Here is an 8,678-nt window from a genome sequence, read left to right as displayed (position 1 = left end):
GAGAAGCTTCTGCTTTCAAAGAAAATGATCACTGGGCTACAAAGACTACTGATGGAATGGAAAAAACTGGTCCCCAAATAATTTAATAAGGGTTTAATATCTAAGATACAAAAGGCATTGATAAAACTCTGCAAGAAAAAAAAATCTAAACCCATCCAAAAATGAGAGAAAAAAATAAACATTTTCTCAAAGAAGAAATACAAATGGCCTAAAGGCACAGGAAAAAAAATGCTCCACATCACTAATCATCAGGGAGATGCAAATCAAAACAACAATGAGGTACCATCTCATGCCACAGAGACTGGCACACATCACAAAGAACAAGAACAATCAGTGCTGGCAGGGATGTGGGGAGAAAGGAATTCTCATTCACTGCTGGTGGAAATGCCCTCTAATCCAGCCTTGATGGAAAACAATATGGAGATTCCTCAAAAAACTGGAAATTGAGCTCCTATTTGATCCAGCAATACCACTCCTAGGGATATACCTTAGTGTTGCAAATCAGCCCTTGATGGGGTTGACTGATGGAGGGATGGAGGATGAGGTCTTTTCCCTCCAGCTCGGAGCACGCGTCTGCCACCTTGTTCAGCCGGCGGTTCTGAGGTGAAGAGGCAAGTAAACAGCTAGCAGACAGTCAGGCTTGTGAAAATATTAGCTTTATTCGGTGGACAAGACCAAAGCCCAAAGCCTCAGCATCAGTTCCAGCCAAAAAGCCTTCCACCTTCCACAGAGCTTTGCTTTTATCTCCCAAAATCAGGTACCACCCAATGGTGGGATCAGGTACCACCTAATGGTGGGAGCAAAATCAGGTACCACCCTAGGGTGGGAGCAAAATGCCAGGTCAAAACCTAGGGTAGGGCACAATCACCAATCAGGGTAGGGTCAGTAACATAATAATCCCATTGAAATGTTTACATACACAACACCTCGGGAATCCAAAAACACAATACAAAAAGCCTCTTCATTTAGTCCATCGCAGCTATTTACAATAGCCAGATTCTGGAAACAACCCAAGTACCTGAGAACAGATGAGTGTATAAAGAAAATTTGGTACATCTCTACAAGAGAATACTATGCAACTGTTAGGAAAAATGAAGTCATGAAAATTGTGCTTATACGTGGGTAGCTATGGAGAGTATCATGCTGAGTGAAATGAATCAGAGGGAGAGGGACAGAGATAAAATGATCACACTCATTTGTTGTATATATATACATATATAATATACATATTATATAAGCAAATCACAGTATGAGAATAATACCCAAAGATAGAGTATGTAGATAATACCACCAGTATTTGGGGGTTGAGGGAATGTAGTTAGGACAGAGAAGGGACCACTATGACAATGACAATTGGAAATGGTCATTCTGGACAAGAATGAGATACTAAAAGGAAGTAAAGTGATATGCATGATACCTTTCAGTAAAATGATTGCAAATATGGTAACAAAAAGGGAAAGAGAGAGAATTGTCTGCCCATAGAAGAAGCAGACTGGGAAGGCAGATGGGAAGGACACTGGGAACATTGGTGGTGAAGGTATGGATGTTGGAATATTGTATGATTGACACTCAGCTTTTAACAACATTGTAACTCTATCTCATCGGGATTCAATTTTTCTAAAAACAAAATGTTTGCTTTTTAAAAAAGAATTGAAATCCCGAGTTTTAGTGTCTAAAGTTCTATGTTGGTCACATTTGTAAGGTTACCTTTTGCACACACACACACACACACACACACACAGATTTGCGTGGGCTAAACATAATCAGCCATTATGTGAGACATGCTATCTATCTATCATCTATTTATCTATATATCTATTGTTGACCTCACAAGAGGTCAACAGCATCCTCTGTTTAGAATAAATCCCAGAAGCTCCATTTCAGCAGCAGAGGTTTCTCTCCAGCTGCTGCTCTCTTACTGTAGTCTCCTACAAGACTGTAATTATCTGAAACTTGTGACCTGTGCTTATCTATTTTATTTATATGGCTCTAGGCTTATGCTCAATATGAACAAATGTGTGAAAGTTGATTTTGGAAAATCATACAAAATAATTACGTCTACTCAATCAAGACCAATTAAATAACATCACACCCAGTTGGTACATATAAAGATGCCTGCCTCCTTTACTTCTGCTATAACAGTGAAGTGGGAAAATTTAGAGGCAGAAAGGAGGGAAATTATAGGCAGGATAGCTGGGTGATGCAGCCTTGGAGGTGGGAAAATACAAGTAGGTCATAAATAACAAATATATGACAAGAAAAGAACAAGTGACCAAAAACCATGCAGGTTTCTTGAGCAGGAACACAACAATGTCACAGAAACAGTTATTGAATGTCTATTTGAAACTGGAAACTAATTTTGTTAAACATTGATTTACCAACTAAGCATATTTTAGCAACCATTCTAGCAACCATTGTGTATGCTAGATGAAAAATGTTTTACTAGGAATGAAAATCCGTATCTAGCCTATAAAAGCTCCTTGTGAACTGCATATGAGGTTTGGCCCATTTTGCTAATAGCCAAGTCAAGTTTGCCCGAGTAAATAAAATGGACCCTCTCTCTTATCTTTCAGTATTACCTGTTTCTTGGCCAGATTTCTGTAACAAAAGTAGGCATAACCTTTAACCACTGTTTTATCTCCTGGCTCCAATAGTTAAATCTTCTAACCTAGAAGTGGTTTTTGCATGGCTCTTGGTCACTGGTCAGCAAGAGTTTCAGGTTAAGTTATTTGTTCCAAGACCCAGACCTCTGCTTCCTCAATTTGAAAATAATAATATTAGAACCTCAGGGGACTGACCGATAGCACAGTGGTAGGGGGTTTGCCTTGCACACTGCTGACCGGAAAAGACTCAGGTTCGATCCTCTTCATCTCATATGGCCCCCGATCCTGCCAGGAGCAATTTTTGAGCACAGAGCCAGGAGTAACCCATGAGCACCCTGAGGTGTGATCCAAACAAACAAACAAAAATTAGAGCCTACTTTACAAGACATGTGTTGATTAAGACAATACACATACATAACTTAGAACACCACTACCCTAACAAATACCACACCAACAAAATAGGGCTTTCTTCTTTTTAACTTTTATTTATTTATTGGCTGATTGATTGATTGGTTTGGGGGCCACACCCAGTGGTGTTCAGGGGTTACTCCTGGCTCTGCACTTAAAAATCGTCCCTGGCAGGCTGAGGGACCATATGGGATGCTGGGAATCAAACCGGGTCCCTCCCAGGTCAGCTGTGTGCAGGGCAAAGGCCCCACCACTTTGCTATCTCCCTGGCCCCAAAATAGGACTTTCTGAGATTAAAATGTTTTATCCCTAATTGATATGGTAGCTATTAGTCCCATGTGGGATAGTAAGTGTTAGAAAGTAGTAAGTACGGGGCTGGAGAGATAGCATGGAGGTAAGGCGTTTGCCTTTCATGCAGGAGGTCATCGGTTCAAATCCCAGCATCCTATATGGTCCCCCGTGCCTGCCAGGAGCAATTTCTGAGCCTGGAGCCAGGAATAACCCCTGAGCACAGCCAGGTGTGACCCAAAAATCACAAAAAAAAAAAAAAAAAGAAAGAAAGAAAGTAGTAAGTATGAGGAACCAAAACAATAGTTTTTGGTTTTTTTTTTTTTTTTTTTTTACTTCTAATTAATTTAAATTGACATAGCATATATGGAGAGCAGCTATTGCTCCAGAATCTGCAGATTTGGAAGCCTTACTAACACATCATTAAGCCTTCACCTAATAGCACTATAGGGCAAATTATTATAGTCAAAGTGATAGAAAAGAGCTTAAACCTGGGAAACAGAGAAAACAAGAAAAGGCCTGGACCCAGTGGTCTCTAACAAAGGCCCCTTTACTTGATCTTTGAAAAATGGCTTCCAAGAAAAGGTCTGTCATCATCTAAGGGGGGAGTCTGGAACACCACTTTCCTTCCAGTCACCCTTACCTAGTCTTTTCTTTGATCGAGAGAACAGCTTTAGGGGATCATGCAGGGGGTGAGACTGTAGGTGAGCTCTCATCTAAGTCCCAGGCCTCTGGGGCCTCATCTACATAGGGCATCCTCCCTTCCTGCCAGATCTGTTCACTGATAATCATTACATTCATTTCCTGGAGATGCTGTTCATTCAGGCAACAGTGACAAAATACCACAACTTGGGTAGCTTATAAACATTTGTCTCTCAGTTGGAAAAATCCAAGAATGTGCTGCCAGCTGCTTAGATGTCTAGTCAGGGCTCTTTTAATGGTTTCTACCATTGACACAGACATAGACATAGACATAAACATAGACATAGACATAGATATAGACATAGACATAGACATAGATGAAGTCTTTTTGCTGTGTCCTTACACTGAGGAAGGGCCCCAGAAGTAGCCTTGTGTCTGAGAAGAGCACAGATTTTATTCCCGAGTTTTGACCCTATTGTCCAAATCACCTCCAAAACTCTATCTACAAATACCATAGTCTTGAGGGTTAGGATTTTAACATGTGAATCACAACAGCATACTGACATTCAACTTCAAAGCAGCTGCCATGACAGCGCCATTATGACTGACTTAACACACCTGCATTCAAACTCAAGATGTCAGTGGGACCATCCATGCTCTACTAGAGAGGCCTGGGGAAAATATGTTCCACAATTTTTTGTTTGCTTTTTTTTGGTCACACCCAGCAGCACTCAGGGATTCCTCCTGGCTCTATGCTCAAAAATTGCTCCTGGCAGGCTCAGGGGTCCATATGGGATGCTGGGACTCAAACCACCGTCCTTCTGCATGCAAGGCAAATGTTCTACCTTCCTACTATCTTTCCAGCCTCACACAACCTTCTTTTGGCTCCCAAAGTTGTCAACAATTTATGACATCCAGGACCGGAGAGATAGCATGGGGGTAAGGCATTTGCCTTTCAGGCAGGAGGTCATCGGTTCGAATTCCGGTGTCCCATATGGACCCCCGTGCCTTCCAGGAGCAATTTCTGAGCCTGGAGCCAGGAATAACCCCTGAGCACTGCTGGGTGTGACCCAAAAACCACACACACACACACACACACACAAAAATTATGACATCCCTTGGCTCATGGAGAAGATTCCAATTTCTCCATTATTATATGGAATTCTCCATGTTTCTATGACTTTACCTTTAAAATATCAGCTGTGATTTGTTTAGGCTCAATACTTTTATCCAGAGTGATTCCATTTTAAATTAATTACAACTGCAAGAACCTTAATTCCAAATATATATCTATGAGACACCGGGGACCAAACCGAGGTCCATCCTTGATCAGCTGCGTGAAAGGCAAATGCTCTACCGCTGCACTATGGCACTTTTCATTTTTCATTGCACTACTTCATTTTTATAGTGGCTGCATAGTATTCCATCATGTGGATATACCACAATACAGTTAGCCTAAAGACACATAAAAAAGTGCTCTGCACCAGTAATCATCAGGGAGATGCAGGTCAAAACAACAATAATGTGTCTACCTTGGAATGGCAACTCAGAGAATTTACTCTTGGCTATATATTACCATGCAGCAGTGTTAATTGTAGTCACCATACTGTTCATCACATCCTTTGTCCTTATTTATCGTATAACTGCAAGTTTGTACTTTTCTATTTATTTGTTTGTTTGGGGGCATACCTGATTACTCAGTGTTCACTCCTGCACTGCCAGCGATTGAACTAGGGTCAACTTCATGAGATACAAGTGCTTTAACTCCTATAGTACCTCTCTAACCCAAGTACCTACATTTGACCGCCTTCATGCCAGGCCTCCTCTCCTTACCCTCCTCTTTAATAACTACAAATTTGATGTGTGTGTGCTTGCTTGCTTCATTTTGGATTCCACATTTAAGTGAAAACATTCCAAGCTTAGACTGTGTTTCTGCAGAAGACTCCAACCCTAAAATTTCTGCAGTTGTTCTGCTGCTGTGGATGCCCACATCCTGATATAAACAGATTGTGCAGCAATAGGAGGAAATGTGTCTGTTGACCCTTTCCATCACAGAGCAGGAAACTGTGAATGTAAACACAGCTTTTTTCATGAAGGAAAAACAACTAACTGGTTACCAGCCAGGGCTTTCAAGTGCAGACCAGGAATTTGTGGGGGTAGGGGAATAATATAAAATCAGAGAATGTATTAGAGAGAATTAGGAAATGAAAATCTATAGCATCAGCATAAAGCTTATTTGGATAACTGGAGTATTTATTTCAAGCTGTGAGGAAAAAAATAACTGAAACAGAGCAAAAACCATCAGCAAGATTTCTTTCTAATCATGAGAAGACCTGAGTGTGGACTGTCTGAATGAGGTAGGAGTGGGGTCTGTGTGTATTTTTATTAAGAGCATATTTTCAAAGGTAAAACCATAAAGATAGATGAAGACGAGGTAGATATCTCATTAAAGAGACTAAGGCTGGGCCAGAGAGATAGCACTGTGGTAGTGCCTTTGCCTTGCATGCTAACCAAAAAAAAAAAAAAAAAAAGACTAAAGCTGAGGGTAGAGTAAGTACAAAAAGTCGGTGATTTGCTTTGCCTGTAGCAAATATTAGATCTCTGGCATCCCATATGGTATCTTAAGCCCACCAGGAATGATCCCTGCATGCAGCGCCAGAAATAACCCTGGAGCAACACTTGGGTGAGGCGCGCGCGCACACACACACACACACACACACAACTAATAAAGTAACAAAGAAAAGACGAAGAAGAGGAAGGAAGGAAGGAAGGAAGGAAGGAAGGAAGGAAGGAAGGAAGGAAGGGAAGGAAGGAAGGAAGGAAAGGAAGGAAGGAAGAAGGAAGGAAGGAGAGAGAAGGAAGGAAGGAAAGAAAGAGAAGAAAGAAAGAAAGAAAGAAAGAAAGAAAGAAAGAAAGAAAGAAAGAAAGAAAGAAAGAAAGAAAGAAAGAAAGAAAGAAAGAAAGAAAGAAAGAAAGAAAGAAAGAGGGCCCGGAGAGATAGCACAGCGGTGTTTGCCTTGCAAGCAGCCGATCCAGGACCAAAGGTGGTTGGTTCGAATCCCGGTGTCCCATATGGTCTTCCGTGCCTGCCAGGAGCTATTTCTGAGCTGACAGCCAGGAGTAACCCCTGAGCACTGCCGGGTGTGGCCCAAAAAAAAACCAAAAAAAACCAAAAAAAAAAAAAAAAAAAAAAAGAAAGAAAGATAGAAAGAAAGAAAGAAAGTAAGAAAGAAAGAAAGAAAGAAAGAAAGAATGAAAGAAAGAGAGAGAGAGAGAAAGAGAGAGAAAGAAAGAGAAAGAAAGAGAAAGAAAGAAAGAAAGAAAGAAAGAAAGAAGAAAGAAAGAGAAAAAAGAAAGAAAGAGAAAGAAAGAAAATGAAAGAAAGAAAGAAAGAAAGAAAGAAAGAAAGAAAGAAAGAAAGAAAATGCAAAAGCACTGACTGATCAAGATGGGGGTTCAAGCTCTTTCTTTCAGATCTGATGACAGCAAGCTCAAATGAGGAATTGTGGGGAAGTGAGAGAGGAAACCAAGAAGTTTTTAAGCTGCTCTTTATCACGAGCACCTGAGGCTTAATTCTACTGGCAGCTCACAAAAAAAGTCAGCCCAAACCCAACTTAAAAATAATTCTGCTTTCTCTTCAAATCTCTGTTCTCCTTTGAACATGTAACTACTTACTTGCTTGTCTCTTATTTCTTTCCTGGTCTATTTTTACAGAAGAAGAAGAAGACTGCGTCCTTTCTTGAACATACTTTTTAAAGATTCTGAGGACACAAAATGGGTATTGGTTTAAGCCATTGACTTTTAGAGTGGTTCTATCAGAAAGAGAAAGGTAACAGTTACAGGATGTGGTAAACAGTATCCCCACCACTACACACACACACACACACACACACACACACACACCATGTCCATTAGGGTGGTTTTATCAGGAAGAGAAAGGTAACAGTTACAGGATGTGGTAAACAATATCCCCACCCCTACACACACACACACACACACACACACACACACACACACACACACACACACAGACACCATGCCCATGTCCTCTTCCTCATGCTTGGAACCTGGAAATAGATTTCCTTAGATCACAGTGGGGATTATCCTGGATTATTGAAGTGGGCTTAACTCTTAGAAGCAGGGAACTAGAGTCAGAACAGCTAGAGTCAGAACAAAGAGGCAGAAGAAAAAGTCCAAGATCCAAAGGTTGAATATGGTTTGACTTGAAGAAGTAATGCAGACAGGAGCTACACTCGGATAGCCAGAAAGGAACTGCTACCACTAGTCCTACAATCGCATGTAACTGTAATTCAGGCCTGAACCTGAATGGAGCTTGGAGGTGGCCCATGCCTGAGTCTGCCAGAGGGAACAAAGTCCTGCTATCACCCCACAGCAGCAGGACTTTGGTGGGACTCCAAGAAGAGAACTCAGCTGAGTTGAGCCACCCGTACCAATCTTATGACCCACAGAATTATGATACAAAGTGGATTTTTTTAAGCCTCTGTGTAAATTTGTCACGGTAGCAGTAGGAAACCTAGACCTAATCAGTAGCTGATGGCTGCAAGTCAAGTGCCTTGACCTTTGAAGCTGCCTTACACAAAGGGCAGAGAGATAAACAGTTTTTTTTTGGTGGAGAAAGTGGAAGCTTCCTATAGGAGTTTGAGCTGGGCCTTGAAGAAGTTGGATGGGATAAAGTGTGTGGGGGGTGGTAAGTTCAATTCTCCCAAAAGCTAACAC

Source organism: Suncus etruscus, chromosome 9 (genome assembly GCF_024139225.1).
Source record: "Suncus etruscus isolate mSunEtr1 chromosome 9, mSunEtr1.pri.cur, whole genome shotgun sequence".
NCBI lineage: Eukaryota > Metazoa > Chordata > Mammalia > Eulipotyphla > Soricidae > Suncus > Suncus etruscus.
This window is presented reverse-complemented; position numbering follows the sequence as displayed.